This window comes from Physeter macrocephalus, chromosome 8 (assembly GCF_002837175.3).
Source record: "Physeter macrocephalus isolate SW-GA chromosome 8, ASM283717v5, whole genome shotgun sequence".
Taxonomy (NCBI): Eukaryota; Metazoa; Chordata; class Mammalia; order Artiodactyla; family Physeteridae; genus Physeter; species Physeter macrocephalus.
Genome location: NC_041221.1, coordinates 7917851 through 7927053, shown reverse-complemented (window position 1 = coordinate 7927053; position 9203 = coordinate 7917851). Strand labels below are relative to the sequence as shown.

General features: G+C 39.9%; 1 long non-coding RNA gene across 4 annotated transcripts in view; it reads left to right on the top strand.

The window, feature by feature from the left end:
- Positions 1-8402, top strand: part of LOC102986463 (uncharacterized) — a 25198-nt gene extending 16796 nt beyond the window's left edge. For 2 of the 4 annotated variants that reach the window (XR_008617984.1, XR_447955.3), the window contains 4 exons: positions 879-1007; positions 2598-2747; positions 3102-3190; positions 7718-8402. This is a non-coding gene — a long non-coding RNA (uncharacterized lncRNA). Of the gene's footprint in view, positions 1-878; positions 1008-1691; positions 1781-2597; positions 2748-3101; positions 3191-7717 lie in introns of those variants that run through there. The other 2 variants (XR_008617985.1, XR_003681096.2) reach the window with 2 other exon arrangements.
- The last annotated feature ends 801 nt before the right edge of the window (positions 8403-9203 follow it).

Genomic DNA, 9203 nt, shown 5'->3' with positions numbered 1-9203 from the left:
TGGGCCCGTGAGCCATGGCCACTGAGCCTGCGCGTCCGGAGCCTGTGCTCCGCAACTGGGAGAGGCCACAACAGTGAGAGGCCCGCGAACCGCAAAAAAAAAAAAAAAAAAAAAAAAAAAAAAAAAAATCAGAGACAGCCACATAAATACCTTCCAGGGAAGAACATGAAATGGAAGTCTGATGATTCCAGAAATAAACAGGAGTTTTCCCTTCAGCAACTTCCTGAATGATCTAATGATTATCAGTGAATGGATAACTTGAGCTCTTGCTGAATGGGGGCGTGGCATCTCAGAGTGGAAGGGAAGCTCCAGGGCCAGGAGAACCAGGAAGTGGGCACCCTTCCCCATGATGACTACAAGTTTCACAAAGGCCACATGGTCATACCTGCTGGGAATGCGGGTTTGGGTGAGACATGGGACCCTGAACCCCTCAAGCATAGGGAGAACCCTTCTCACTCTCCCAGCTCATGTGTGAGCTCACATCGGGACCAGCTCCTAAAATGTCTCTTTTGGCCCACTTCTTTCCATCCTACATGATTACTATGATCGTTGCCCAGTTACTAATGTCTCTTGCTAAGATTACTGCAAACATCTGAGATGCTTTGTGTGATGTTCCTCCCCAATGTACTCTGCACACATTGCAGTCAGAAGGATCTTTCTAAAATGCAAAGCTGATCACCGCGTGTTATAGGTTGCATTGTGTCCCCCCAAAAAAGACATGTTAGAGTCCTAACCCTTAGTACTCAGAATGTGCCTTTATTTGGAAATAGGGTCTTTACAGAGATAATTAGGTAAAACGAGGTCATTGGAGTGAGCCCTACAATAATTCTTCACATTCTACTGGAATTATTTGTTCAACCATCTCTCTTCCTTTCTAGCCTGTAAACTACATGAAAGGAAGACTACATCTGTCTTCAGGATTCAGCATAATTCATAACTGGCACCCAGTAAATAGATGTGAGACAACTCACCAAAAGGAAGAGTAATATATGTTCCCTGTAAATTGTGTAAGTATCTCTACTTCCATTTTCACCCCAACTTTTATTTTAAAACTTTCAGACATAGAGAGGAACTGAAAAAATTGTACAGTGAACAGGCATTTACCACCTAGATTCTAGAATTAACACTTGGCTAGATTTGCTTTATCACATATCTATCTACCCATCAGTCTCTCTCATATGATTATGAATTTTGAATCATAAGTGCTTTCAGGGTGCCTGGCAAACATGCTTGTTCAGTTTAGTAGATAGCTCTAGGACAGCAGACTACCAGTCTTCCTGAAAGTCATATCCTTGGCCCTTTGCACTAGTGCTAGGATCACGTGGATTTATAATTTTAAAATTGGAATTTTAAAAGTGGAACTCTGCAGAGTTATCTAGCATTTCTTTTTTTTTTTTTTTTTTTTTTGTGGTATGCGGGCCTTCCTCTGCTGTGGCCTCTCCCGTTGCGGAGGACAGGTTCCGGACGCGCAGGCTCAGCGGCCATGGCTCACGGGCCCAGCCGCTCCGCGGCACGTGGGATCCTCCCAGACCGGGGCGCGAACCCGGTTCCCCTGCATCGGCAGGCGGACGCGCAACCGCTGCGCCACCAGGGAAGCCCCTCTAGCATTTCTTTTATTCCAGATCCTTACCTATTTTCAGTTTTGGTGTGTATTTAGCAGAGAGTATCTAACAAAACATTTTGTTCTCAGTTTAGGATTAGTATGGAAACTACTCAGGAAAACCAAGAAGAGCTCCATGATGATGGAGAAAATAAACCAATGGGGCAAGATATAACAATTGTAAATATATATGCACCCAACATAGGAGCCCCTCAATATACAAGGCAAATGCTAACAGCCATAAAAGGGGAAATCGACAGTAAGACAATAATAGTGGGGGACCCCACTTACACCAGTGGACAGATCATCCAGACAGAAAATTAATAAGGAAACACAAGCCTTAAATGACACATTAGACCAGATAGACTTAATTGATATTTATAGGACATTCTATCTGAAAGCAGCAGAATACACTTTCTTCTCAAGTGCACCTGGAACATTCTCCAGGATAGATCACATCTTGGGTCACAGATCAAGCCTAGGTAAACTTAAGAAAATTGAAATCATATCAAGCATCTTTTCCGATCACAGTGCTATGAGATTAGAAATCAATTACAGGGAAAAAAAACTGTAAAAAATCATAAACCGATGGCACCATAACCAAGACAGAGCAAAGGATACCTAATCTGGAGGATGAGCGCCTTGGGGGGCAGCCATTGGCCTGCTCAGTTAGGGTCAGAGAGGGTGAGCCAAAAGGTGGAACTTACCTACAGGGCTGTGGTAGCACCTGATATCTCCTTGCCACCTGGCCTGCCTGGAATTCCAGGAAAACCCAGTAGTCTGTGGAGGAGACCAGGAGACCAGCACACCACAGTCCTGTAGTGGATACAGGAGCTGGAGTGGGGACCTGGCCACTGCCATATTTAAACCTTGATAAGCTCCATCCCTGACAGGTCCTTAGGCATTCATGAGCAATGGCAGGAAATCAAGTTAACTTCAGTGATTTTCCTCATGAAAATCTGTTACAAGACATCATCTTGTTCTATTTTCTTCTTAGTGGATTCACACTGTAGAATTTTGGATAACTCCAGTACACTAACTCTCAGGGCATGATGGTCCATTGTTGATACACTGTATGAAGTTTACAGCTGGCGCATCAGCAATATCGCCTTGGTAATTGACATGGTAAACAGACACTCTACTTCAGGTAGGTAAATGGAAAGAAGATAACAAACCAGGAAAGGAGAAGCTTGGCACCAAATGTTAACTTTACACAATTTGAATTATTGGAAGGCTGTGGGAATGAAATTAACGTAGGAGATAAAATATATGGTCTTAAGTTTTCCTTTCCTTATAGCTTTTTTAATACCAAAAGTGTTTATGGTGTTGTATTCATCAATTTGCCTATTTGATATTTTAGATATTTTAGATGTCTCCCCCATAAATGGTAAGGATCTTCTCTAAGGAAGAATATCCAGAAACGAGTAAATTAATCTTGTGTATAACTTAACTCCATCTTGCATTTCAATTACAAAAGCCAACATACCTGTGTTTGCCTTAGGATCATTTAAGTCGGTTTCTGGCTCTTGCAGTTGAAAGAATGCTGACTCTGCCCTTATCAATTCCTTTTTCCGCTTCTCAAATTTAATGGTAAGTATTTTTTTTAATTTAATAGTAAATACTTTAAATTTGATGGTAAATATTTTTTAAATAATGCATGTTTATGAAAAGAACTAAACAAGAACAAAAGGTACTCATAGTCGTAACCACCCCAGTACAGACACTGTTAATATTTTGGGGGCATTTCTTTTTCTGCTAGGATTTCTGTGCTTTTTTGTTTGTTTGTTTAACTTAGAGACTTATGTTGCATGTACTTTTTTGTTTGCCTGTTTTTCACAGCTGTAATCATATTATAGCTAAAATTCTGAATTCTTTTTTAATTTTTATTTTAGCGCAACCATTTTCTGTGTTACAATATGATCTGCATAACTGTATGACTTTTGAAGTCAACTTATGCAAATATAATTTATATAAAACAAGCCACACCCACCGTATATATACACAGTTTGAACAAATGGATAACCTGTGTAACTAACTCGCACTCAAGATATAGATTATTTCCTTCATCTTAAAAAGTACCCTCCTGGGCTTCCCTGGTGGCGCAGAGGTTGGGAGTCCGCCTGCCGATGCAGGGGACGCGGGTTCGTGTCCCGGTCCGGGAAGATCCCACATGCCGCGGAGCGGCTGGGCCCGTGAGCCATGGCCGCGGAGCCTGCGCGTCCGGAGCCTGTGCTCCGCAACGGGAGAGGCCACGGCAGTGAGAGGCCTGCGTACCGCAAAAAAAAAAGAAAAAAAAAAAGAAAAAAAAAAGTCTATGCCTAACTTGTTTTATCATTTCCTTTTATTATTATTTTTTGGCTCTACTGCACAGCTTGCAGGATCTTAGTTCCCTGACCAGGGATTGAACCTGTGCCCAGCAGTGAAAGGGCCGAGTCCTAACCCCTGGACTGCCAGGGAATTCCCTGCTTAGTCATTTCCTGAACTCTTAATCCGACTAATTTTTGGCGGGAGGAGGGGATAGGAGAGCTTATGGTGAGACAGCAAAATCTAAATGAATTTTTCTTCTAACTATCAAGTCATTTAGTCTAATATCATTTGCCGAATAATCCTGTGTTTTCTACAGATTTGTGATAACTCGTTTATCATATATTAAAATCTTTTATACTAATATATTGGTGTCTGTTCTGAGCTATCCTGTCCAACTGATCTTATGCCAGAATGATGTGGTTTTAACTCTTATAGCTCTACTTTGTGCTAAGTAGGACTCTTTTCCCTGCAATTAACTTTTTTAAAAGATACATCATTTTTTAGCATTCATTATGTTTTCAGAAGAATTTTAACATAATTTCATTAAATTTCCTCATTAAAAATTATATTGAGGGGAATTCATGAAGACTAAAAATTAATTTTATAAGGATGGGCATTTTAAAGTATTTAGATATTCTATTCAGAAATACTATCCATCTCTCCATTTTTCATAATTCATATATCTTAATTCAGCCTTATAGCTTTATTCATGTAACTCAAGCATATGTTACATTCAAATTACTCCGAAGTATTTTAGATTTTTATTGCTATTTATGATACAATCCCCATTTTCATTTTATTTTCTAACTGGTTATTGCTGTTAAATAGAAATGCCTATTGATTTTTGTATATGTAGCTGTTTTAAAATTTACAGGCACAACATATAAATGGCCAAAAAAGTAACAATCTTCATTTATCTATAAATTAACCCAGTTTAGCTCTCCAGCAATCATTTCTGCTGAGGGTGGGGGAAAAAAATCAATCTTACTGTTCAGTTGGAACTCAACTGATAGTGTCTTACCTTCTCCTTTCACATCCCCATTCTCCTCCTTGGCTGGGATGGGAGAGTCGTGTGGTTCAAAAATGCCATGTACCACAAAAACAGAAACATAGATCAATGGAACAGGATAGAAAGTCCAGAGATAAACCCCTGCACCTATGGTCACCTAATCTATGACAAAGGAGGCAAGAATATACAATGGAGAAAAGACAGTCTCTTCAATAAGTGGTGCTGGGAAAACTGGACAGCTACATGTAAAAGAATGAAATTAGAACACTCCCTAATGCCATATACAAAAATAAACTCAAAATGGACCTAAACGTAAGGCTGGATACTATAAAACTCTTAGAGGAAAACAGGGAGAACACTGCCTGACATAAATCACAGCAAGATCTTTTTTGATCCACCTCCTAGAGTAATGAAAATAAAAACAAAAATAAACAAATGGGACCTGATTAAACTTAAAAGTTTTTGCACAGCAAAGGAAACCATAAACAAAATGAAAAGACAACCCTCAGAAAGGGAGAAAATATTTACAAACGAAGCAACTGACAAGGGATTAATCTCCAAAATATACAAAGAGCTCATGTAGCTCAATATCAAAAAACACAAAACAATCCAATCAAGAAATGGGCAGAGTATCTAAATAGACATTTCTCCAAAGAAGATATACAGATGGCCAAAAAGCACATGAAAAGATGCTCAACATCACTAATTATTAGAGAAATGAAAATCAAAACTACAATTAGATATCACCACACACTGGTCAGAATGGCCATCATCAAAAAATCTACGAACAATAAATGCTGGAGAGGGTATGGAGAAAAGGGAACCCTCCTACACTGTTGGTGGGAATGTAAATTGATAGAGCCACTATGGAGAACAGTATAGAGGTTCCTTAAAAGACTAAAAATAGAACTACCATATGATCCAGCAATCCCACTCCTGGTTATATATCCAGAGAAGACCATAATTTAAAAAGATAGATGCACCCCAATGTTCATTGCAGCACTATTTACAATAGCCAGGACATGGAAGCAACCTAAATATCCATCAACAGAGGAATGGGTACAGAAGATGTGGTACATGTATACAATGGAATATTACTCAGCCATAAAAAGGAATAAAATAATGCCATTTGCAGCAACATGGATGGACCTAGAGATTGTCATACTGAGTGAAGTAAGTCAGACAGAAAGACAAATATCATACGATATCGCTTGCATGTGGGATCTAAAAAAATGGTACAAATGAACTTATTTACAAAACAGAAATAGAGTCACAGATGTAGAAAACAAACTTATGGTTAAGGGGGAAGGGAAGGAGGGATAAATTGGGAGGCTGGACTTGACATGTACACACTACTGTATATAAAATAGATAACTAATAAGGACCTACTACATAGCACAGGGAACTCTTCTCATTACTCTGTAATGACCTATGTGGGAAAAGAATCTAAAAGAGAGTGGATATGTGTATATGTATATCTGATTCACTTTGCTGTACACCTGAAACGAACACAACATTGTAAATCAATTATATTCCAATAAAAATTTAAAAAACAAAAAAGAAAAGAAAATGCCATGTATCTTGGCCAGCGACCCAGCTGCAGTAATTTGCAGTCCATTTCAGCAAAGGCAACACCACGCTAGAGAGCTTCTAGAGCAAGCTTGAGCTCTCTCCACCCAGCTCACAACGCACTCTTGCTGGATCTGCTCATCCTCGGCTCCTTCAGGCTCACTCAGCCTCTCTGAATTTTCCATCATTTTCTGCAGCCCTGTCCATCCCCGTCTCCAAGTGGGCTGTTGACTTCAGAGGACAGATAGCCAGACCTCACCCCAGGATCTTTTTTGCTCTATTCTCTGTTCATACCCCTTCCTCTAGACCAGACACATTTCATATCTTTGGAAGAGTGCTCTTTATCACACATTTTTTGATTCAGGGTATAAATTTGATGTAAGGAATGTTGGGGGGCACCTACTAGGAATTACAGGGCATAAAAAATACTTCAGCTAATAGTTAAAAAATACTATCCTAGTGCATATATTTATCTTGTCTTCTACTATGGAATTCAAAGATACATACAAAGCAGAGAGATGGTATAATAGAGCTCTATGTTCCCATCACCCAGCTTCAGTAATCATCAACATCTGTTTCAACGATCATCCTGCCCGGTCACAACTCCTCCCTTCTTCCTGCTGCTGCCCTCGTCCTGGAGTTATTTTATAGCAAAGCCCTGATTTCATATCATTTTACTCTGGCCAAATTTTCAAACAACTTTTTTGGAGTGGGGGGGCTGCATTGGGTCTTCGTTGCTGCATCAAACAATTTTTAAAATAAATTTTCAAACTTTTTCTAATAATTGTTCTTCCTTTGGCTGTATCCCATAGGTTTTGATATGAAGCATTCTTACCTTGTTATTTTTTAGCTGGTTATTGTATTTTCATTTACTCCTTGACCTAATGTATTTGGGAAAGTATGTCTTAATCTCCAAGTGGTCAAAGTTTTGGTGGTTAAAGTTTCCGTACTATACCTAGTTAATTGAATTTGAGAGTGTCTTTGTGGCCTAGTGTACAATCAATGCTTATAAATGCATCATGGACACTCGAAAAAGTGAATTCCCTGTAATTCCATCTTATTTGCTAATTGCTCCTCTTAGTTATTCTGTTAAAATCCTCTCTGTCTTTGTTTTTTGTCTGCTTGATCTCTGATACACTGTGTTGTGTTAAAAAATTTTTACTTACTGTACCTATTTATCTTTATATGCCTGAATATTTTTGTTGTATATATTTTGTTACTATATGTTACAGGTTGAATTGTGTCCCCACCAAATTCATATGTTGAAGCTCTAACCCCCAGCACCTCAGAATGTGACAGAATTTGGAAATAGGGTCTTTACAGAGTTAATGGAGTTACAATGAGGTCATTAGTGTGGGCCCTAATACAATATGACTGGTGTCTCTACAAAAAGGAAGACTTTGGAGACATATACACATACAAGGGAGAACGCCCTGTGAAAGTGAAGACACAGGAAAAGAAGACAATGTGAAGGGACGCAGGGAGAAGACAGCGTCTGCAAGCCAAGGAGAGAGGCCTGGAGCTGACCCTTCCCTCGTGGCCCCAGGAAGGAGCCGATCCTGCCAACGCCTCGTTTTAAGACTTCCAGCCTCCAGAACCTAACGTGCAAGAGCAATTTCTGTTGTTTTAAGCCACCCACTTTGTAGTACTGTATTTTGTTACAGCTGCACTAGTAAACTAATACACTATAAAATTCTGCCATAGTTTTAAGTCTTCACTATCAATTGATAAATGACCCCCTAGTCCTTTCTCTAAAATCACCTTTTACTGTGACATTGTACCCCTGCTTGCTCTTCACATTTGATTGGCAGTCCTTTGCTCAGTCTTTTAATTAAGGTCCTGTGCCTCTCTGCTGTAAACCCAGGCCTTTGTTGTACACACATTTGTGGCACGGTGACTGGTGATTGCATATGCGAGCTCTGGAATCAAAATGGGTGGCTGCCACTTGGTTGCTACATGGTCTTTCAGTGCCTCAGTTTTTCCCTTTTATAAAGTGAGTAAACAGTAATTGTACTTGTATCGTAAGACTGTTATGAAGATGGAATAAATCAAAACATTTAAAGTGCTTAGAACGGTGCCTGGCCCACAGTAAGTACTTGATAGATATATGAACTGTTATGAATCCTATTAACTTCCCTGTAACGAAGGTATTGTGAGATCACTTTACAGATGAAGAAAACTGAGGCTCAGAGAAGTTAAGTCAGGAAGCTAGCGTGACAGGATTGTTGCAGGAAGCGGGCTCGGGATGGAGATGAATGTTCAGGAAGCATATTAGGGGGTGAGTAACAGGAGTGGAGGGATAGGGTGAAGAAACAGGATTGGGTTGGGCAGAGGTTTCGAAAAGTTGAACTGTCATGCAGTTACAGCAAAGGCTCCCCATCCAGTGGGAGCTAAGTGGTTTAAAGGATGTCACAAATTCTTTGATGCCCCCTTCTAAAGGTGGAGCCAACTTCCCCTTCCTTCAAGTATGGGTTGGATTTAGTGACTCTCTTCTAATGAACAGAAGAAAAGCGAATGTGAGAAGTCAGGCCATACAAGGCACTGTAGCTCCCTGTCTGCGCTCCCTGTGGGATTGCCTGTTCTGGGAGAAGTTAGCTGCCATGCTGTGAGGACTCTCAAGCAGCCTGTGGAATGTCATACCGAGTGAAAGAGAAAAAGAAATATCGTATATTAACGCATATATGTGGAATCTAGAAAATGGTATAGATGATCTTATTT